This window comes from Dreissena polymorpha, chromosome 4 (genome assembly GCF_020536995.1).
Source record: "Dreissena polymorpha isolate Duluth1 chromosome 4, UMN_Dpol_1.0, whole genome shotgun sequence".
In the NCBI taxonomy this organism is placed as follows: domain Eukaryota; kingdom Metazoa; phylum Mollusca; class Bivalvia; order Myida; family Dreissenidae; genus Dreissena; species Dreissena polymorpha.
In genome coordinates this window covers 65,550,091-65,574,049 of record NC_068358.1, presented here as the reverse complement: position 1 = coordinate 65,574,049, position 23,959 = coordinate 65,550,091, and the positions used below count along the sequence as shown (strand labels likewise).

At 36.9% G+C, this 23,959-nt stretch overlaps 1 pseudogene; it reads left to right on the top strand.

Moving 5' to 3' along the window:
• The first annotated feature begins 7 nt into the window (after positions 1-7).
• LOC127876303 (protein inscuteable homolog) lies at positions 8-23,768 on the top strand (annotated as a pseudogene).
• The last annotated feature ends 191 nt before the right edge of the window (positions 23,769-23,959 follow it).

Sequence of the window (23,959 nt, the reverse complement as noted above, 5' to 3'; positions counted from 1 at the left end):
TTAGTTAAAATTTCATCATTGTTATAAACAAATATTAAATACTGTTTTAGTTCTTTTTTAACGCTTTTTGCTTTTATGAGTGCATGCATACATAGATCCAGAACATCAATAGCCAGGGGTTTGTTTATTGCTACTTAATTTTGTTTATGATGTTTTCTAGTTAAAAAACTTAAACATGTTTCATGCATTTCATTTGTCAGCTTTTACCTAAGGCTTAGGTTGTTTACCACCGCATGTCTTTTTGACCTCTGTAGTGCTAATTATTGGATACGAAATGACCAGTGATTTTAATGGCGCATTCAAATTCAGCTTCAACCTTGTTTGTGAACCCAAAAAAGGAACCTATACTTCATACAAAACAACATAAACTTATGGTTAGTCCATATAAACAGACTCCCAGAGCCTTTTATCATTTTTGCTATGGCGGCTCTGGTAGTCCATATTATGCACCCCTTCATAAACATGGGTGCAGTTCAGCGCATGGAATCCGTGCGCTTCACTAAAACAGATGTCGTTTGAGACAAATTGAGGAAAATAATGAATAAAGTACATAAACATTTTAAATTTACCTACCTACGGATGTAATCCTTTGCATGCACCCTATAAAAACACGACGATGTTTCAACACACTTTTCTCGCTGACATTTTTATGTTTAAATTTGAAACAGTGTATTCTGTATCGAATACCACATTGTTATCGACTTTAATAGGCTCCATCACATAACCTGACGTGCAAAATATTGGTGTACTGCGACCTAACCAATATTGGGTCAATTTTCCAATATGGCTGATACAGCGTACGAAAGAAAAACTAAGTCAATAAAAAGCAATTATTTCTTGCTTTAATGGTACCATTTGGATGAGTTTGTGGTTTAGACAGGTAAACTTTAATAAGTTCTTGCAGTTTCAGTGTTCCTTGACCCTTGCATTGTTGATAACATTTTGCACCCATGGACAAGAGAGAGCGCATTGCAACTCTCAGCAACCCATTGCGTTATAAAGCTGAGAGTTGAATTATTGCAACTAATCTTATGGTGTATTCCGTAGTGAAAGTTTAATCATGCTTAATACCATGTTTGCAGAAAAATTCAACAGCCCATAGTCTGATGTAATTACAACGCAACACCCTAGGATGGACTCAGTGCAAGCTTGGCTGTCTGAGATCCGACTGATGACTGAGACAGAGTGCATGTCAGTTCTTCAAGGGAAATCACTCTCGCAGGATCTTCAGCAAAGCTCAACAACGCTCATAAAATGTAACTACGAATAGACTTGTGCAATGACAGGGTTTTTGCAAAACCGTCAGTCTTACTTAGGACCGACAAAAAATAGCCGATCACAATATTTTAATACGTGAAAAACGCTCTCGGAAGTGACGTAAATTAAAAAAATCCCAAAATCCCATTTTCATTACGTTCAAATTACCATACCGGTTTCGGGAGCATAAATAATACCGTATTAAAGTAACATATAGGTTTGGATCCAATAAATACGATAAATCACGTCGAAAGTCGATATAAAAAAACAATAATTATAATAATAATAAACCACAAATAATCCAAGCTCGTCTGAACTAAAAGAATTTTTTTCAGATTGTCTTCGAATGGTTAGTAGACCGATATGAAATGAACCGTTTTAGTTTGGGACGTGACTCCTGCATTTAAATTTAAATTTCTCTTTAACCAATCGTATACGAGGATTTTCACAGCAACACGTTTTCGCGAGATGACTCCACTTCGAAGAAAACAAAAAGCGACAGAATTATGGTGATTTAAATAACAGGTGATTTCGTTTCGTTAAACATCGTTTAATATTAGTTTTAGTTTGAACCTTTTTTTTTATTGTTGGAAAATGTGGAACGGTTTGCAGTTGAAATATTATGAAAGTGCCAAACCTGGCAATAAACGCAAACTACCGGTATAACTTGCTCAGTCCGAATCAGAAAAATCAAAAAAGTACAAGGAGCACAGAAAAGAAAGAACCTTTTCTGCATCATGGCGATTGGGAGGAGGTTGGCTAGAGTTTGATGCCGCAAAGAAAGTCACGACCTGTTTGCTTTGCATTAAACATGGCTCGGCATCGACTTTGAACAACCTTAAAAATCAAGAAAAAGAAAACAAAAATAAGCTCCAATGCTACTTGCAAGAGTCTGACACTTGTGAAATGTAGAGCGAAATAGACTCTTTCAAGTAGAATTGGAGCATATTTTCGTTTTCATTTCAGAGGAATCTGCATCCGGCTCCTTTTCCGTTTCCCTTATGCTACTTTGGATGATTTGTGGTGGATTACTTTTTATAACAATTGTTAAATAATATCGACTTTCGAGATGTTTTATTGTATATTAATGTGATCCAAACCAATACATATCTAAAAGGTACTCTCTTGTGTTGTGTTTTGCTGTTATAGTTTAGTCGGACAGTGGGACTGACAGAAACTGATTCGGACTGACAAAAATTTCAAGTCTGTCAGTCCGAATGACTTACAGATTTTTCAAGATTTGACGAACCCTGCAATGATGAGTATTGAATATCCACATAATTGTTAGGAGTGTTGTTATGAGCTTATAACGTAAGATGCTTGTACTTCAACTTCAAATGTGCTCTTGACAGGACTAGTAAAAAATGTATGTATGAAATAATAAAAATGTATTCATTTAAGGAACCTTTCACAGATTTAAGCATGTATTGAAGTGTGTTATTAAAAGCTTGAAATTTATATATGCAAACATTAGAACTTAATATGTCAAGTAAAAAACAAGGACAAAATTAAAGAAAGAAAGAAAAGTAGAGCGGGGTCGGGTATTTCCGACTACCTAAGGCAGATTTTGTTATGTTTGGTAATATACTCACATTTTAAAGACTGCATCATTCCATATATTTCTACAACCTTCTACATGACATTTGCTGCTATTTACCACTGCGCTGTACTCTTCCAATGGAAAATATATTCATGTTAAAACGCAAATATCGTACGGCAATTTCTGAACATATCGGCTCTACCGAACACGATTGTCGGGTATTTCCAAACATTAGTGTTTAAAAAAAAAATAAGTCAGTATTTTTCAACTGAAAGATTACACAGTTTATTTCATTTCATTTTAATGTCATTTAATGAACAAACTGGGAGAATTAAACGTGTATAACGTATTAATAACACGCTTTTAATTAAGAACAACTTCTATACAATTTTCCGAATTAACTTATCACGAGCTTCGCGAATTGCATTAAAGGGCGACTACTCGTAACAAAATGTGTGAGCGGTGGTCAACAATATATACATTTAAAGGGCACACCATCAATCATCTCGTTCTGTACACAGGTAATATGAAACCTGCGAAAACACTGGTCATATTCGATGAAATCCTTTTCATATGGCTCTTCGCACTTGTAGCATTTCCCAGGTGCTACCACGGTTGCATCGTCGCTGTCAGATGCAGTCTCCTTTGTTCTGCAGCTTTCCTTATCCTTTCTTGTATCGCCTTCTTCTTTTCCATTTGACTCCTTTTCTTGATCATGTTCTGCTTTTCCCTATCCTCTTTCTTGGGCATACGCTCTTCCTTTCTCTCTTGTTTTTCCTTCTCTTGCTGCTCTTTCAATGCTTTTTGCCCCCTACCGGTTTCACCGGAGGGGACTTATGGTTTGGGCTCTGTGTGTCTGTCCCGTCTGTCTGTGAGTCTGTTTGTCACACTTTTCTGGATCCTGCGATAATTTAGAAAGTTCTTAATATTTTTTCATGAAACTTGAAACATGGAAAGATGGCAATATGGACATTATGCACATCATTTCATTTTGTTCCTACGTAAAAAATTCTGGTTGCTATGGCAATAAATAGACTAGAAATACTGCTGAAAATGGTGGTTTTTCTCGATCCTGCGATAACTTTTAAAGTTCTGAATATTTTTTCATGAAACTTGCAACATGGATAGATGGCAATATGGACATTATGCACGTCTTTTCATTTCGTTCCTACGTCAAAAATTGTGGTTGCTATGGCAACCAAAAAAAAAAATCTGAAAATGGTGGAATTTCTGACAATGGTGGAGCCAGTAGGGGACAATAGCCTTGTCTTTCCTGTTACAGTTTTCTGTAATCATGGCCAGTGATTGCCTTTGGCAATGACACACTTTTCTTTTTCTTACTGCTGGAAGCTGGAGTTGTGGGGAATTTCAGATGTTTGGAAAATGGAGACTCTGGGCCCTTTACAGGGATGTTTGTGTCTACCTGAAAAGAAGCACCTGGGACGGCAGTGTCACATGTAGTTGTGGTTGAGGAACTGCCTACTGACGCTGTTTCAGGGATTTCAGTGACAGAGGAGGCAGCGTGATCAAGTGCTGTGATTGGCACATTAACAGTGGTCATGGTAGGAACAGAAGCATCAACGTTTGTTACTGAAGATGGAAACAACCCAGCTTCCATGAACCCTTTCAGCTCGACTTCAATAGTGGTGCTCTTCTCCCATGCGGACCTGAATACATTCGCAAATGTGCGCTTAGTAACAAACTCGCCAATGTTCTCAACTTGAAATTCTCGCACTGCATCCTTCCATTTTTGTTTTAGAACAGCAAACAGGCCCAGATCAAGGCAGTACATTTCGATGCCATTTTCCACACAAATATTGGACATCTCCAAAGACAGGTGCGTGGAATGCCCATCCAGAAATAAGATCACGGGCCTTTTCACACACCTTGACTCTAGAGCCGGGATGAAACAGGTTAACAGCCAATGGCAAAATAAATCCGAATCCATCCACCCGGAATCACTGAGCCCATATGAGCATCTTCAAACCCTTTCAGTGGTTCAAACCCGAACCTCTTTCCCGGATAAACTATCATCAGGGGGCAAAAATGACCTCTTGCGCTGGCGCATGCAAGAACGGTAAGCTGCTGCTTACTACTATTCCCATAATTGTAAACTACTGGCGCACCTTTATACCTGATGACCTTGCCGGTATTACTGCAAAAACTGAATCCAGACTCGTCGCCATTATAAAGCCGGGATGGGTCGCTTAAGAGACTGCGGTCCTTGACCTCATTGGTTACATAATGCTCAAAATCCGCAAACCATTTCATCATTTTTTCGGGGTATGTAATGGCTTTCTCCTTTCCTAGTTGCAAGGTTGTCAGAACCGAGAGCTGGGGGTGTCTAGAGAAAAAACAATTGAGTCAGTCCTTACCCGGAACGTTGTCCTTAAACGGGGTGGGCCTACCATCATCATCAAGAATTTTCTTCACCACTTGTACCAATTCTTTTCGTGTACGGCCATACCCAATCTTTGCCATGTGAATAGCCCAGTCCACTATTCGACCTTCTTCCTCGTCATTCAATGTTCTTCTTTGACCTGTTCTACTGCTCTGATACTTCCCATGGACATGGATATCAAAGGAAATTATTTAGATCATTGATTTAAGTATAGGATAATTTAAGAATCCTAAGGTAATACGATCTTAATCTAATTTCGATTTGTACATTATAATACGTAGAACATTTTACTTAAGTGTTATTACCTTGTCGAACAAAGTTGTTTTTGGAATGTCAAATTCTCTAGCTGCTCGGTTTAGGGACATGGCTTTGCTTTTTACCATATCTACAGCCTCTTCGATGACACTCGCACTGTATTGTCCCTTTCTCTGTTTCCCGATCATTCGACTCATCCTGTAAGCAACAATTTTGATGTGTCTCTTTGTTATTTAGTTATAAACAAGTATCACTAAAGTTATAAACAAGTATGAATAAAATCTTTTTTTTGTTTTGAACTAGATCTGTGTTTGTACGGAAATATGTATCTTTAGGTATTTTAATATCTCAAATTATGCATACTAACGAAATATGCTAACAAAAACATAAGAACAGAGCATCTATACGAGCAATGAAGACGTTCGGCAATAGACTCACATTAGAATTTATGTGAGGCTATTTCCGACTACCTTGTTTAAATCTTTAGAGTCATGACAAGGTGAAATAAGTGCAGTTGAATCATCGAATAAATACAAGTTACGAAGACAGACATTATTTTCTAAGACAATGCAATCTTAGGCATTAACATCAAAAAATAATAAATAACGTAATTTTCTTACCTAGAAATTGGCGCTGTTGCAAAAATGCCGTTTTTTAAACTAATAATATTGATATCTGCTCACACGGGCTATGATAGCGAAGGGAAAATGATAGTGACGATTAATGATGATGTCATATACAATTCAGTGTAAAGGTCATGTGTTAACTTTTAGGTTTAAATAAATGTTCGCTAATACCCGCATGTTTGGGAATACCCGATCCCGCTCTATTTCTTAACTGGGCTTGAATCACTGACTCTTGGAGTAAAAGTCTAACACTTAAACTACTCAGCCATCTGTTCTCATATAGTGAGACAGAGTGGTGTATTTTATACTTTATATAGCCATCTGTTTTCATATAGTGAGACAGAGTGATGTATTTTATACTTTATATAAGCAATCCTCGTTACGTCACAAAATATAACCATTACAACACAACTCTCCAAATTATTCAATTGTTTCAATGTGAAACAATTTATAATTTTCTGGTTTTTAAATGATGATACAAAAAATGAGTTAAAAAGAAACTCCTGGGTAAAATTGCTTTTGGGTTAAGACAAATGTACCAGTATTTAACATACAACATGTTGTACATGTATATTAAACTTGGATTATTTAGGTGGAAACTTGATGAATCCACTTTTATAGATTGACATTTACACTTGCTGCTTATTATGCGCCCCTTCGAAGAAGAGGGGGTATATTGCTTTGCTCATGTCGGTCGGTCGGTCCACCAGGTGGTTTCCGGATGATAACTCAAGAATGCTTGGGCCTAGGATCATGAAACTTCATAGGAACATTGATCATGACTCGCAGATGACCCCTATTGATTTTGAGGTCACTAGGTCAAAGGTCAAGGTCACGGTGACCCGAAATAGTAAAATGGTTTCCGGATGATAACTCAAGAACGCTTATGCCTAGAATCATGAAACTTGATAGGTAGATTGATAATGACTGGCAGATGACCGCTATTGATTTTCAGGTCACTAGATCAAAGGTCAAGGTCACGGTGACCCGAAATAGTAAAATGGTTTCCGGATGATAACTCAAGAACTCTTATGCCTAGGATCATGAAACTTGATAGGTAGATTGATAATGACTCGCAGATGACCCCTATAGATTTTCAGGTCACTAGGTAAAAGGTCAAGGTCACGGTGACCCGAAATAGTAAAATGGTTTCCAGATGATAACTCAATAACGCTTATGCCTAGGATCATGAAACTTCATAGGTACATTGATCATGACTGGCAGATGACCCTTATTGATTTTGAGGTCACTAGGTCAAAGGTCAAGGTCATGGTGACCCGAAATAGTAAAATGGTTTCCGGATGATAACTCAAGAACGCTTATGCCTAGGATCATGAAACTTCATAGGTACATTGATCATGACTCGCAGATGACCCCTATTGATTTTGTGGTCACTAGTTCAAAGGTCAAGGTCACGGTGACCCGAAATAGTAACATGGTTTCCGGATGATAACTGAAGAACGCTTATGCCTGGGATCATGAAACTTGATAGGTAGATTGATCAGGACTCGCAGATGACCCCTATTGATTTTCAGGTCACTAGGTCAAAGGTCAAGGTCACAGTGACAAAAAACATATTCACACAATGGCTGTCACTACAACGTAGAGCCCATATGGGGGGCATGCATGTTTTACAAACAGCCCTTGTTTAAAAGTGGTCTTCCTCATTTCTATTTCTTTTCTTTTTATGTCCCCCACTATAGTAGTGGGGGACATATTGTTTTTGCCCTGTCTGTTGGTTTGTCTGTTGGTTGGTTTGCGCCAACTTTAACATTTTGCAATAACTTTTGCTATTTTGAAGATAGCAACTTCATATTTGGCATGCATGTGTATCTCATGAAGCTGCACATTTTGAGTGGTGAAAGGTCAAGGTCAGAGGTCAAATATAGGTGGCTAAAATCGCTCATTTTATGAATACTTTTGCAATATTGAAGATAGCAACTTGATATTTGGCATGCATGTGTATCTCATGGTGCTGCACATTTTGAGTGGTGAAAGGTCAAGGTCATCCTTCAAGGTCAGAGGTCAAATATATGTGGCCCAAATCGCTTATTTTATGAAAACTTTTGCAATATTGAAGATAGCAACTTGATATTTGGCATGCATGTGTATCTCATGGAGCTGCACATTTTGAGTAGTGAAAGGTCAAGGTCATCCTTCAAGGTCAGAGGTCAAATATATGTGGCCCAAATCGCTTCTTTTATGAATACTTTTGCAATATTGAATACAGCAACTTGATATTTGGCATGCATGTGTATCTCATGGAGCTGCACATTTTGAGTGGTGAAAGGTCAAGGTCAAGGTCATCCTTCAAGGTCAAGTATATGGGTCAAAACTGCGCATGTAATGTCACTTCTGCAATATTGAAGCTAGCAATTTTATATTTGAAATGCGTGTGTATCTCAAGGAGCTGCACATTTTGAGTGGTGAAGGGTCAAGGTCAAGGTCATCCCACAAGGTCAAACGTCATATAGGGGGACATTGTGTTTCTTAAACACATCTTGTAAACTTTTTAATTGTAAAAAAATGTTCTCTGCATTTTTCTTTAATACAAACAATTCTTAGATGTCACTTTGAAATTATTTTTAATTTGAATTATTTGTGTGAAATTCTTTTCAGGTGGTATTGATGCAATCAGAAGTCAGTCACATACCATCAGTAGTGAGTTCTCAAAGTTGTTCAAGTAAGTTGTCAGTCACATAACATCAGTAGTGAGTTCTCAAAGTTGTTCAAGTAAGTCAGAAGTCAGTCACATAACATCAGTAGTGAGTTCTCAAAGTTGTTCAAGTAAGTCAGAAGTCAGTCACATAACATCAGTAGTGAGTTCTCAAAGTTGTTCAAGTAAGTTGTCAGTCACATAACATCAGTAGTGAGTTCTCAAAGTAGTTCAAGTAAGTTGCATAAGTCAGTCACATAACATCAGTAGTGAGTTCTCAAAGTTGTTCAAGTAAGTTGCAGAACACATGTTTTGATTTTATCCTGTCACATGCCTTTAAATCAGCTGGATAACCAGGTAACCTAATATAGATATTAGGCTAGTTGACCACATGACCTCGATTATCCCTTAGTTGCTCTTCGTGAATGCGCATGCCTTTACTATTTTCTATTGATAAAATATACTTTTTTTCTATTAAAAAAATTCCAAATACATGTAATGTACTGTTTTTGTTAAACATTATTATTTTAACAGCATAATTTCGTCTTTATGTATTGAATTAATAACAAATAACTAGATTTCTGTGTTGTTTAACAAGATGGAAGCTAGCCTAAGAGCTTTACATCACAATGATTTTTTTCATGCGTGGTTTTTCCCATATTTAATATTTAAACACTAAATACTTGAAAACTATATATTTTAGAAAGATTTCAACGAATGTTGTAAATGTGACAGGATAAATAGAATAATAGGTTGGTGACGTGGATGGAGAATGGTTATCTGGCTCGTCGGAGGATCTTATCGGGTTCGCCTTCTGCTCACCCGATAAATTCCTCAGACTTGCCAGATAACCATTCTCCATCCACGTCACCAACCTTTTATTCTCTATATAATGAACCTCACATACAGAGAATAATAAGTCAACGTTGAATACACTTTCATGTATTAAGACAGGCTTATACAATCTTAACCATGAGTCTTTTTGAATGGATCAGTATTTCATGCTGAGGAAATAGACTTATCTGTATTGGACACTTAAGTGGCATTGTATTTTGATCATTTTTTTTTGTTCTACATTTTTTAATGTAAACTCATGCACATGTCTACAAACTATATAATACAAAGTCTACTAGCTGTACAAAAATGTAATTGAAATGCACAAAATAAGATGTCTATCCTGCTTAAAAAAAGGAATATTTTTATTTTATTCAATAGGTTGTCATGAAGGATAACATGAAGATATGGTACAAATGTGTCCTTTTTACTTATAAGACAGGTTTAGGAAGGTAGAATGAGTTTTTAGTTAAGTTATGTCTGCTAGACCACTATAATGTGGTTGGGCCCCAGCAGGGTTTTCTATTTGTTACATTGTAATCTTCTAGTAAGATAATAAATCTCAACTTTGTGATATGTGATACAGTGATACTGGATCATTATCTATGTCTATTTGCCAGAATACATGACTCTACATTAATTTGTCTATTGTTATCAGACTTTATTTCACGTAATTAGTTCTCAGCAGTAGTGACTGATGTACAGTGAATGATACAAAGGATGTCTTAAAAACAGCAGCTGTAAATGCTTGAAATTACCATACCAGACAAAGCTGTTTAACAATGAATTCTATATCGTCGTCCCAGATAAGCCTGTGCAGTCCGCATAGGCTAATTACAGACAACTGTTTCTGCCTAAACTGGATTTTTGCTAAGAAAAGACGTTCTTGAAAGGAAAAATATCATAAAAGGGGAAAATGTTGTCCCTGATTAGCCTGTGCAGACTGCACAGGATAATATGGGACGACACTTTACGCACATGCAGTACATCCCTTTTTCACAGAGCACAGCCCATTTGTTCACTATGAATCTGAAAATATGCAGATATAATGTCCAGTGCCCAAATATTTAAATAAAGGTTATAGTCATCCACTAAGGAAGACTACTTTAATTGATTTTGTGTGTAGAGCTTCAAAGAACTAACCAAATAATTGCTCATTTTTAAAGACCTTATTTAAAAAAAATTCAAGCAGGAAATTTCCTCTTGCACATGTTGCCTATGTGCACACAGTGTTAGTAAAGCACATGCTCAGAATTTTACGATTTTTATTCAAATGTGCTTTTCAGGAGCCAAATATCGAAGTGACTCTGTACGCAATGCACAATTATCATGAGTTTTAGGACTGTTATCAGAAGCTGTTTTGCATTCAAGTATTTTCATGTAAAAATGGATTAATGAATAGAGCTAATAGAAATCAATAGACCTAGATGTAAAATCTAAATTTTATTTAATAAAATATCACCTACCAACTGAGACACCTGCCATGTTAATAAACTTTTTATACCCCCACAAACGAAGTTTAGGGGGTATATAGGAGTGAACTTGTCGGTCGGTCGGTCTGTCGGTCGGTCCGTATTAAGTGTCCGCTCTCTAATTCAAGTAGTTTCCATCCGATCTTCACCAAACTTGGTCAGAAGTTGTATCTACATGATGTCTAGGCCAAGTACGAACATGGGCCGTGCCGGGTCAAAAACTAGGTCACGGGGTCACTTGGTGCGTTTTAAACATTCAGCATGTTGTCCGCTCTCTAATTCAAGTAGTTTTCATCCGATCTTCACCAAACTTGGTCAGAAGTTGTATCTAGATGATCTTAAGGCCAAGTAAGAACATGGGCCTTGCCGGGTCAAAATCTAGGTCACTGGGTCTTTTCGTGCGTTTTTTTACATTCAGCATGGTTTCCTCTCTCTTATTCAAGTAGTTTTCATCCGATCTTCACCAAACTTGGTCAGATGATCGGAAGGCCAAGTTCGAAAATGGGTCATGCCTTTCAAAAACTAGGTCACAGGTTCACTTAGTACGTTTTACACATTGAGCATGGTGTCCGCTCTCTATTTCAAGTAGTTTAAATCCGATCTTCACCACACTTGGTCAGAAGTTGTAACTAGATGATGTGTAGGTCAAGTTCGAACATGGGCCATGCTGGATCAAAAACTAGGTCACGGGGTCACTTAGTGTGTTTTAAACCTCACCGTGTTGTCCGCTCTCTAATTCAAGTAGTTTTTATCCAATCTTCACCAAAATTGGTCAGAAGTTGTATCTTGATAATGTCTAGGGCAAGTTTAAATATGGGTCATGCCGGGTCAAAATATTTAGTGTGTTTTAAACATCACATTGTTGTCTGCTCTCTAATTTAAGTAGTTTTCATCCAATCTTTACCAAACTTGGTCAGAAGTTGTATCTAGATAATGTCTAGGTCAAGTTTGAATATGGGTCATGCCGGGTCTAAAACTAGGTCACGGGGTATCTAAGTGCGTTTTAAGCATCACCATGTTGTCCGCTCTCTAATTCAAGTAGATTTCATCCAATCCTAACCAAACTTGGTCACAAGTGTTATCTAAATGATCTCTAGGACAAGTTTGAACATGGGACATTCCGGGCCTAAAACTTGGTCACGGGGTCACTTTTTAAAATTCAACATGGTGCCCGCTCTCTAATTCAAGTTGTTTACATTTGATCTTCACCAAACTTGGTCAGAAGTTTTATGGAGATGATCTAAGGCCAAGTTAGAACATGGGCCTTTCTGGGTCAAAAACTAGGTCAAGGGATCACTTTTTAAAAATTAAGCATGGTGCCTGCTGTTTTTTGTGAAGACGACATGCAAAGTATTATGTGTCAATGTGGCATGTGGGGGTATTCGTCACGTCTGTGACAAAGCTCTAGTTAAGAATGGCCATATACGCGGTGATTTTGTGGAGCGAACTATTATGGAATATCTAAAGCAAATACATTGAAAATTCAAATAATGTGAATACATGCACTATTTAGTGTTGATGTGCGAAGCATGTTTTATATCCCATTTGGTCTAAACATTTCCCAGTTATTTGCCCCTGAACAGGGATAAAAAGTGGGGATTGAGTGTCATTTGTGTTTGTGAGAAAGCTGTAGTTTGCCAATATTTTGACGTGTTGCAGGTGTGTGGAGAATGAGAAATGGCGCCACGTGCAGCCGCTTACAGTCCAAGTGACATGTCATATACGATCATTGATCCAGGAATGCAACAAATGTCTCCACCACACACCAAACTTCATTCTAGAGGTGAGCATTCTGTACAATATAACCCATACATGTATTCACATCTGATGTATTGCAAAATCAATTAAGCCACAGACTTCAGGAATTGTATGGTTGAAAAAAAATCAGTCCACTGCTATTATTGAAGGGAAATTATTTAAAGCGAGATAACACGGTGCTGTGTCATTCTCCTGTTCCTTACACACCCCACACCCCCGCCTACCCCCTCGTTTTCGACTAAGAAAATCCCTAGATTTATTTCATGTTAAGGTAATGTCACATACATAGTTTCATCCTCCATTCTGCTTCTTTGACCTGCAGTTCGGCCGGCCGTTTTTGATCATAGATCTTTCCCATATTATTCTTTAATTTTAGAGGTTTTAATTGATTTTTAAATAGGCTTGCGGTTTCCAATAGAAGGTTGTTAATGTTGACTAAATATTAAGAAAAGATTAAGAAAGCAGCCAGCTTTTGTGTCTATTTGGCCCCATGTAATTTGCCTCTGATGTCTTACTTTTCATGCCAGAAAAAAGCTTTGTTAAAGTCTTGACATTAAAAAAATAACATTCGCAGATTCAGCAACACACCTTACCAGACCAAAAAGAAAAATAAAACAATATGACATTTCCATTAAATAACATGATGTACAGATACCTGTTTTCATTCTTATAGTCAGGAATGGAAATAATTGATCAGTTATGTTCAGAGTACATGTATTAACTCATTCTTAAAAAGAATTTTTATTTTTTTACAGCAACAAGAGGTTGTGATGGGAGAGTGTGCAAAACTTGCACAACAAGTTGAAACGTAAGTTTTGTTAAGATTGATTATAATATTAAGGAATGTATCCCATTTTTAACTCGGCTGTTTTCGGAGAAGACCTGAGGTATTGTCATAGCCAGCTGGTCGTGTCGTCCGACGTCTGCGTCGTGCTAAAACCTTAACATTTTGTTAAGATTTTGAACATTGGGTCTAAAGTCAAAGTGCTTCAACCTACAACTTTGAAACTTCATATGTAGCTGCATCTTGATGAGTTCTACATGTGACACCCATTTTTGGGTCACTAGGTCAAAGGTCAAGGTCACTGTGACCTCTTTTTTTTTATAAATTCTTACAAGCTTTCATTCATTCAAAACTGCACCTGCAGCAGAGCGTGGCAACTGTTATGCGTTGCTTTTGTCAATTCTCTCACAGCTTACATTCAACCCACACCATTAATTGTGTTGTCTTTCTTTTCTTACAAGTTGAGCTCAGAAGCTATTAAGTTCACAAAAGAAGTTATTTGTATCATAAGCTGCAATAGCTTTTTAAGAAACTTCAAATTCATGCATATATACAATATTTGCATATTACTGTAAGAATGTTTTCATGTGTGTTGTTATGATATGTTTTATCAATGTTTTGTTCCTTCAAGTTCATATCCGGTTAAGGAACCTTTTCCCAATGGGAAAAGTAATATATTTTTCCCAAATTGGACCTAAAAATTCTCAATTAAGGATTTCAAAAAACAAAGAAAAAGATAAGTCTGAACATTCTTCATCTCCAATTCTGCTGTATAAGTTGAAACTCAGTATATATGGTACTGAAATCAATTTAATTCTCAAATTTAAAGTAGTTTTTAGCAAAATAATAACAACACAAATTTCCCAATTTTAGTCAAAACAGCAAGATTTTTCCAAATCCAAAGGGACCTGGCAATTTTTTAAAAATGGTTCAAAGGAACACTGAATATATATGAATATATAAGAGCAGAATACAATTGTAGATAAATAAATTCCAGATCGCTACTATGGAATCTCATATAGAATTTCCTCTACGTACCTATAGGCACTTAGTACTGGTGAACCAGCTAACCAGGAAAATTGTAAGTTCGTTCACTGACCTATGTGATGTGACTGAAAAGCTGTATAAAAACTGCAAACAATCCTTATGGAAACAAACAGATATTTATACACATGTTCAGGTACATGTCAGCGACCCTCAAAATCCAGTCTGAAGACAGTGAAGATACCCCTTGTCAATCAGCTCACATTCCTAGGCCAGTCTTTCAGCCGCTTTGTAGATATGGCTCTCGGATACCTCGTACAGGTAAGGATTTACCATCATAGGAACCCATGTTCCCTCCAAAATGCTTCTTGATTGATCATGTGCTCTCATTGGTTTTTTGTGTTAGTTCTCACAAAAATGCTACCAATGAAATGATTCCTTATTTAACGATACTTGAAGATGGCCTTGATTGACAATTAAATAGACAGATTTTGAAATGGAAGGTTAAAACCCCTTCCCTGTTTAGGGATTTATCTAAAATCACAAATGTTACCATGTGGGCCTATAAAAACCGCACTTAAATTGTATGAGTTCTATTGTTAATGTACAAAATAAGTAAGCAATCCAAGTGCAATTATCGAATAATATTGCAGACTATTTTAAATGCCATAGACATTATGGAAGCCTTTAAGTGCAAAACATAAGGAAAATTGTACACTCATGAATTATTTATGAGTCATCTTGTTTATTGTAAAAGTTTAAAGAAAGTTGCATTCAAGGAAATGATGCCTTATAACAGCAGTAATTTAAAGACACTGTTTGCATTTGTCATACATGTATTTTCCATTTTCTAGTTGAGTTGTTTTCCAGAATTTATTCTAAGAGAACTGAAATGTCTGAAGGAATTTCTAAAGATGAACATTTAGGCTATTCTGCATGGGGTTTTATGACAATACATAATCACATAATAAGAGATACTGTTTTGGTTTATCATTTTATCTATTAAATATATTTGCAGTCCACTATAATGATGCCTTATCATTACAAGATGTTTGACTGTGAATTAGAAAACCAGAACAAGAGGATTTTTTGTGTTTCAAATCTTGTTTTATGCTCCCGGTTTGTTGGAATATAGCAGTCTGTCTTTCCCTCCAGCACTCCAATTTCCGGAGGTTTTTAAAGCACAGCTTTAAGATATTGAGCTGATATTTGGTATGTGAGTCAACCTACATGACCTACAGATGAAGTGTGAAATTTGTTCCGGTCCTTTGATTTTTGGAAAAGTTATGGGCTTTGGACTTGAACATTTCTCTATAATAACCGTTTCTGGAGGTTGTTCACGTAACGCTTTCAGATATCTTTAATGATCTTTATTATAACCTTTTTCCGGAGGGTTTTTTACGCAACTCTTTCAGATATTGAGTTAATTTTTGTATTTTAGTCTACCTACATAACTTACAGATGAAGTGTGAGTTTGTTTAGGTCTATTGATTTTGGGGCCTTGTTTTCTTTAAAACAAACTGCTGTGGGACTTCAACGCACAGAAGAGGGCATCGTGTTTCACAACCGCAGCTCTTGCTCAGTTTGTTCATACATACATGTTACAACCCTTGATTAATGTGGAATATGACTTTTAACATACATAAATCAATTGAATTATATTGCTAGTTATACATAACGTATTCATTTTAGCCATAGAATTCATAAAAAGGTTATACATATCAAATTAAGATTTTTCAAACATTACTGGTATATAGAATTCAATGTATTGTGCTTTTTATTTTACATTTCAGAAACTTGTAGAAACCCTGGATGAATCTCATACGCCCTTAGCTCTGACCAGCTGTATCAGCACTGTGATCAGTCTGGGCCTGGAGGGGGAACACATGTGTTATGTTCTATCAAGAGTAAGTTGAGGTGAACACATGTGTTATGTTCTATCTAGAGAAAGTCTGGGCCTGGAGGGGGAACACATGTGTTATGTTCTATCTAGATTAAGTCTGGGCCTGGAGGGGGAACACATGTGTTATGTTCTATTTAGAGTAAGTTGACTCATGTGTTATGTTCTATCTACATGTATAGTAAGTTGGGCCTGGAGAGAGAACACATGTGTTACGTTCTATCTAGAGTAAGTTGGGCCTGGAGGGGGAACATATGTGTTATGTTCTATCTAGGGTAAGTCTGGGCCTGGAGGGGGAACACATGTGTTATTTTCTATCTAGAGTAAGTTGGGCCTGGAGGGGGAACACATGTGTTATGTTCTATCTAGAGTAAGTCTGGGCCTGGAGGGGGAACACATGTGTTATGTTCTATCTAGGGTAAGTCTTGGCCTGGAGGGGGAACACATGTGTTATGTTCTATCTAGGGTAAGTCTGGGCCTGAAGGGGGGGACACACGTGTCAGTTCTATTTAGGGTAAGTCTTGGCCTGGAGGGGGGAACACATGTGTTATGTTCTATCTAGAGTAAGTTGACACATGTGTATCTAGAATAAGTTGGGACTGGAGGGGGAACACATGTGTTATGTTCTATCTAGGGTAAGTCTGGGCCTGGAGGGGGAAAACACGTGTAATGTTCTATCTAAAGTAAGTCTGGGCCTGGAGGGGGGAACACATGTTACGTTCTATCTAGGGTTAGTCTTGGCCTGGAGGGGGAACACATGTGTTATGTTCTATCTAGGGTAAGTCTGGGCCTGGAGGGGGAACACATGTGTTACGTTCTATCTAGGGTAAATCTTGGCCTGGAGGGGGAACACATCTGTTACGTTCTATCTAGGGTAAGTCTGGGCCTGGAGGGGGAACACATGTATTATTTTCTATCTAGAGTAAGTTGAGGGGGAACACATGTATTATGTTCTATCTAGAGTAAGTTGAACACATGTATTATGTTCTATCGAGAGTAAGTTGAAAGTCCACTGCTTAGATAGCTCGTACTGGCACCATGATAATTCTATTGCATACTGTGGTAATATTTACCGATATGTGTATTATATATATATAGATACAGTCAAAACTGAGAACAGCAGTCGGTCAAGTGAAAATGGCCAAAGTTACCGTTGTCTACGAGTGACTGCTATTCTAGGATCACCACTTTTTGGATGGTTGGTCAGTTGGTAGTATTGCTAGGTTGTTATCCCACCAGTCGTTCGCACACAGTCTAAAACAAAGGCCCATTGCCGATAAGCATAATAACATAAATAATTTCTATAAAATAATACAGAATAATGTCTTATAAATTGATTTAATTTCATAACTATTTTAAAATTAAATCTATGGCTTTATCAACGATAGATTTGTTGTTTACTCATGCATCTTGTTCATTCAGTAAATTTAATCTGACAGTTCGCATTACATTCATTGGGTTGTATTTTTTTTTAAAGATTGTCACTTGTCATTGACGTCATGTCCGAACAAGTATAAAAGGTTAAGCATATTCGCTGTCATGAGCTGAAAGTACAGTGTAACTGTATCGTTTTAATTCAAACAAAAAGACGCCAAAATCTTGTTAAAAATATTTAGTTTGTTATAAAATTTGAAATTCAATGTATATTTTCTTGAATAGACGATCACTTATTCTTTTATCGCCTTCTTATAACAACACTTGCCAGGTAATTGTTGTTTTAACACCTTATTGGCGATACAGATATATTGACTTTGTTACGCGCTTATGCTTTGTCGTTATAGATGCAGCCGAAAATTGCTACTAATACACTTTCTTATTGTTACGCGCACCTCTTTTGTTTGTGTTCTTAATTTTCGTGACTCGAAAAGACTGGCGCCCTGAGTGTCGTTTTCAGTTCAAACATGACTTTCAGGGTAAATATTCTGGCCATTGGCCGTTATGGACAATTTACCGTTATTCTCAAGTGTAAGATAGAGTGTCGGGGGGATTCCAGACTGACCATTGTCTGCAGATGACCATTATTCTTAAGTGACAGTTAGGTCAGTTTTGACTGTATTACTGCTTGATGGGAAATTAGCCACATCATTTTTTGCAATCATCTGCACAGTTATAAACTTTAAAACAGTCTTCAATCGTAACAAATACAAGATACAATCTATTAGTAAATAGTTTGGAAAAAAAATTGTAGTCTGAATTGTACAACCTGTGTTTGACACGAAGTGGAAACTGCATAGAATGCGCTTACCTCTTCAGCAATCGGTAAGCAGATATCACCATCGAAGCGCTTTCACTGCAATTATTTAACAGGAAGGTTGCATTCGAGCCTTGTTCGAGATCAGTCGGACAGACACGCTGGAGTTTGCGCATGTCCAGTCTTTAAGAGCGTTGGCCACGATCTGTTGCGTCCCAGAGTCGATACTTGAACTCGAGAAAGAGGGCGGAGTGGACATCTTGACAGACATCTTGTGCGACAAGACCGTGTCAGAAGCTGTGAGGGGAGAGGCAGCGGGCGTTGTGGCCCAAATTACCTCCCCCTGTCTTGATAACTTTCAGCACATCACGGGATTTATTGACAATGTGCAGGATTTGTTACGTGCTTTAATAAGTAAGTGTAAAATTGATTGGTTATGTGCCTTAATAAGTACGTATAGAATTGATTGGTTAAGTGCCTTAATAAGTACGTGTAGAATTGTTTGGTTACGTGCCTTAATAAGTACGTGTAAAATTGATTGTTTACGTGCCTTAATAAGTACGTGTAGAATTGATTGATTACGTGCCTTATTAAGTACGTGTAGAATTGATTGGTTACGTGCCTTAATAAGTACGTGTAGAATTGATTGGTACGGGCCTTAATAAGTACGTGTAGAATTGATTTGTTACGTGCCTTAATAAGTATGTGTAGAATTGATTTGTTACGTGCCTTAATAAGTACGTGCAAAATTGATTGGTTACGTGCCTTAATAAGTACGTGTAGAATTGATTGGTTACGTGCCTTAATAATACGTGTAGAATGATTGGTTACGTGCCTTAATAAGTACGTGTAGAATTGATTGGTTACGTGCCTTAATAAGTACGTGTAGAATTGATTGGTTATGTGCCTTAATAAGTACGTGTAGAATTGATTTGTTATCATAATTATGCTTAAAGCTTATGCTAGTTAACCTAGAAGTGTTTGTTATTCGGTTTAATTTAGATATGTTATGATATTACTTTTATTGTAACATTCACTAATTGACACTTTATTTTAACAGTCTTTTAGTTCATTTAGATCAAACTAAAACTGTAGATTTTGTTGCATCAATTGTCTGAGGATGACAGAATTATCTTAATTATAAATATGTAAATTTGGACATTCCAGCAGCAAAGAAAGTATATCGATATGTTAAAACCACGATATATTTGTAAATGTAATGACTGTATATAAACAATTGGCCATTTAAAGTTAAGATCTTCTTGTTGAAAGTCCACACAAAAATCTTGTTTATGCCCCCGGATCGAAAGATCGAGGGTATATTGTTTTTGGCCTGTCTGTCATTGTATGTGTGTGCGTGTCCAAAAACTTTAATGAAAACTTTAACCTTCGTCATTACTTTTCAATATTGAACATAGCAACTTGATATTTGGTATGCATGTGTATCTCATGGAGCTGCACATTTTGAGTGGTGAAAGGTCAAGGTCATCCTTCAAGGTCAAAGGTCAAATTTATGGCTTCAAAGCGGCGCAATAGGGGGCATTGTGTTTCTGACAAACACATCTCTTGTTTATACCCTTTTTATGCTGCCCTGCTATGGTCATAGTGCAGTGGCAGCAATGAGATACGAGCAAAACTATTATAAAACAGATGCAAAGAAAACTATGCACAGTAAAGTGCAGTAAACGATGGATAAATCTGCAGATAACAAATATTATAGATGATGATCATCTAATTGTTGTGGATCAGTTAATTGAGTCAAATGCCCATAGGATGTGCCAGATATTCATTTTCTTAGGCCTTTTCAATTAAGAATTGAATAGCACTTTTTTGTATTTCAACAGTGTAAGAACTATTGGGAAAAGGACAAGTAATTCACTTCAACATTATTTGTGCGGAAATTAAAGCAGTTGTTAATGTTATGAAAAAAACCACCCTTTCAGACCTTTGCCACACAACCACTTCTCACGAGACATTCCTGCTGGGAGCTGCGGCCATTGCCAACATCACGTTCATGGACAGTCAGACATGCGACGTTCTACAGGGGCTGGATGCTCTCAAGCTGCTCATTCATGCGTCCGGTCAGCCGAAAGCCAAGTCCCTGTTTGTAAAAGATCAGGTGTGTGTTTGCTATGTACTGAATACGAAATGATCATATTTAAAGCTGCGTATCTAGAATGAACATAATTAAAAGGTAAAGGAAGGAGTATGCTCCCAAGACCAAAAAGTTAGTTTCCATCCCTGTTTTTGTTTTTTAAAGATTCCTTAAAGAATGCTCAACAATAATGATCAGTTATTTCGATACGCAGATCGCCACCATTCTTGCCAATATGGCCACCACAGACCTCTCACGCCGCGACATCATCTCTTACAACGGGATCCCCCCTGCTCATCCACTACCTCGAGCAGCGCCCTGCGGACTGCCGACAAGACGCCGAGGTGTCAGCGTGCGAGCGTCTGCAGCAGAAGGCGGCCATAGCCCTGACGAGGCTCTCTAAGGACGGGGTTACTGCTGCCATGATTGTTGAGTTACAAGGTATGATAGGCAAGTCATAGTGTATAATCTTCCCATAATTACAAAACTTGTGAAAAAGTAGTATTTAACACTAATCCAGTGTTTTCTACGTTATCCATGAAAAGGGAGACAAATCAATCCAACATCTACTACTTAGTGCATTCTGTTTATTTAGATGTGGCATGAAGTAGAAGAATTGAAGTGTTGCATCCGCGGAATAATAATATGTATACAAGCATATACATTTTTTTAACTGTTTTATTTTGTTGATTTTATAGCTGTTATTCAGTTTAATTTCCAATGGCGAAAAGTATCTCTGTTTCCTAAATCCAGTCCAAAAATTCCCAACTGATAATTAAACTTTAAGAGGTTAAGAATAAAGCTTTAAAGTGTAAAAATTAAGAGTTTGAAGTTTTAATATCCATTTAACTGATACCTATATGTTTAGTATTATCTGTTTTATGTAAGTTTTACCAATAAATATTCAATAGAAATAAATCAAGTAATAATTATTTTTTTCAATTAAAGTAAATTGACGCTAACATTCCCAGTAGTAGAATTCACAAATGTTGAGGAAAAGCCCTGGAAAAGATTTGATTATTAATCAATCTGACGGATTTAAATGATGTGCAGAGTTAGTATGTGAACCAAGAGGCATCCAACCTATTTTTAGTATGATGATATTTGCAAATGAATCCATAAGCATCCCATGCACATGTGGGCACAAAATAAAAATAATTTCTCAAGTACATCATATCATACAACATGAATAAGCACACTGGTAATCTGAGAATCAACACATGTGTACACAATGCTACTGATTGTATCATTTAGTTGTTCTGAGACTTTTTCAGATCTATTAAACAATCTTAGGTTAACTAAGACTGGTTCAGATGTATTGTACACTTTCAGGTGTACCACGACTGGTTCAGCTGTGCAGGAGCAGCGAAGAGAGGAACGGAAGTGAGGCAGTCTTGGTGGCCAGCCTTGTAAGTGGGGACAAGAATGATGTACAGTTATAATGTTAATTTAAACTTAAGGAGCATTTTCATGCCCCCAGCATCTACTGATGCCCATAGGCATAACGCGATTAGCCTGTCAAATTAATACTTCCATTTGTACAAGGTTTATACAAAATGACATGTTTCAGATATTTTCAACGCTACCTACGAAGCTTTCAAACACACTCACATCACCCTTATCTCATATTGACTTTAACATTGATTTACCTTTGGATTTATACTGATTCAGAAAGTTTTTATTCTTGGCTTACTAAAAATATGCATATCATCTAACATCCATAATGCTATAAATCTTTGATACCTGCTCTTTGAACGCATTAACACACCCACCAGCACTTGACCTCATTTTGACATCCGTAGGACCTACTTTTAGATTAAGACTAATTCAAAAGGTAATTATTCTTTGTTTCTCCAAAATGAGGCCTTTTGTCTCACATAAATAATGTGTTATACAAAGCTTTGATATTTGCATGGATTATGTCTTCGAAACTTTCAACACACCCACAACAACTTGATCTTTAGACTTACCTGCTTTTGGACTGATTCAGAAAATTCTTGGTCAACCCCAATTAACCTGTTGCTTGTTATCAATTCTACTTTCTTGAAAGCTTTGATAATTCCATGCAATACTCCAGACACTCACACATCATCTGGCCTCATTTTGAGCTTGACTGTTTTTGGACTTTCATGGACGTATAGCCTAACAATATAAACTCAGTGTAGGGCAATGTTTATCAATAAAAACAAACAAGATTTGTGGTTTCACCTTGCTTTGATACGGATAGTAAGATTTGTGGTTTCACCTTGCTTTGATACGGATAGAAAGATTTGTGGTTTCACATTGCTTTGATACGGATAGAAAGATTTGTGGTTTCACCTTGCTTTGATACGGATAGAAAGATTTGTGGTTTCATCTTGCTTTGATATGGATAAAAAGATTTGTGGGTTCATCTTGCTTGATATGGATAGTAAGATTAGTGGTTTCACATTGCTTTGATATGGATAGTAAGATTTGTGGTTTCACCTTGCTTTGATACAGATAGAAAGATCTGTGGTTTAACTTGCTTTGATGCAGATTGAAAGATTTGTTGCTTTGATACCCATGTGTTTACAGGCAGCTCTTCGTAAGATCTGTGCTCTGTGCCCGTGTCCAGACATCACGACGGTGGACTACCATCAGCTGATTAAACCTCGACTGATGACTCATTCCTTGATGTGCTCAAAAACAGATGAAAACTTTGTTTAACTCTAGAAATAGCCTATTCTCCATATTTTTTGGTAAACCGCCCTAATCTGTAGGTCTTCTGTACAATGCCAACCCATTTTATCTTCAAGTGGTAGTTTCAATAATTACATTTGATACAGTCTGTGATTTTTTAAAGATTTTTGATTCAATAATGTGGTTTATACCTAATGTTCTGTATGGTTTTCCAAAATCTTGCACATTTTCTACAGATGAGTGGTATTTTTCAAAATCTTGCACATTCGCAGATTAATAAGTTTTTCCAAAATCTTGAACATTTTCTGCAGATTAGTAGGGTTTTCAAAAATCTTGAATATTTTCTACAGTTTAATGGGGGTTTTCCAAAATCTTACATTTTTGTTGGTAAGTCTATATAAACATACACATGTATGTTGACTTGTTGAGTTATCATGTGCTCACAAAACACAATATTTGTCTGCCTATATAATTATATAACCACCACATATTTATACATGTTGCTGTTATAATGTCCACAATTATGTGATTTATATTACAGTTAC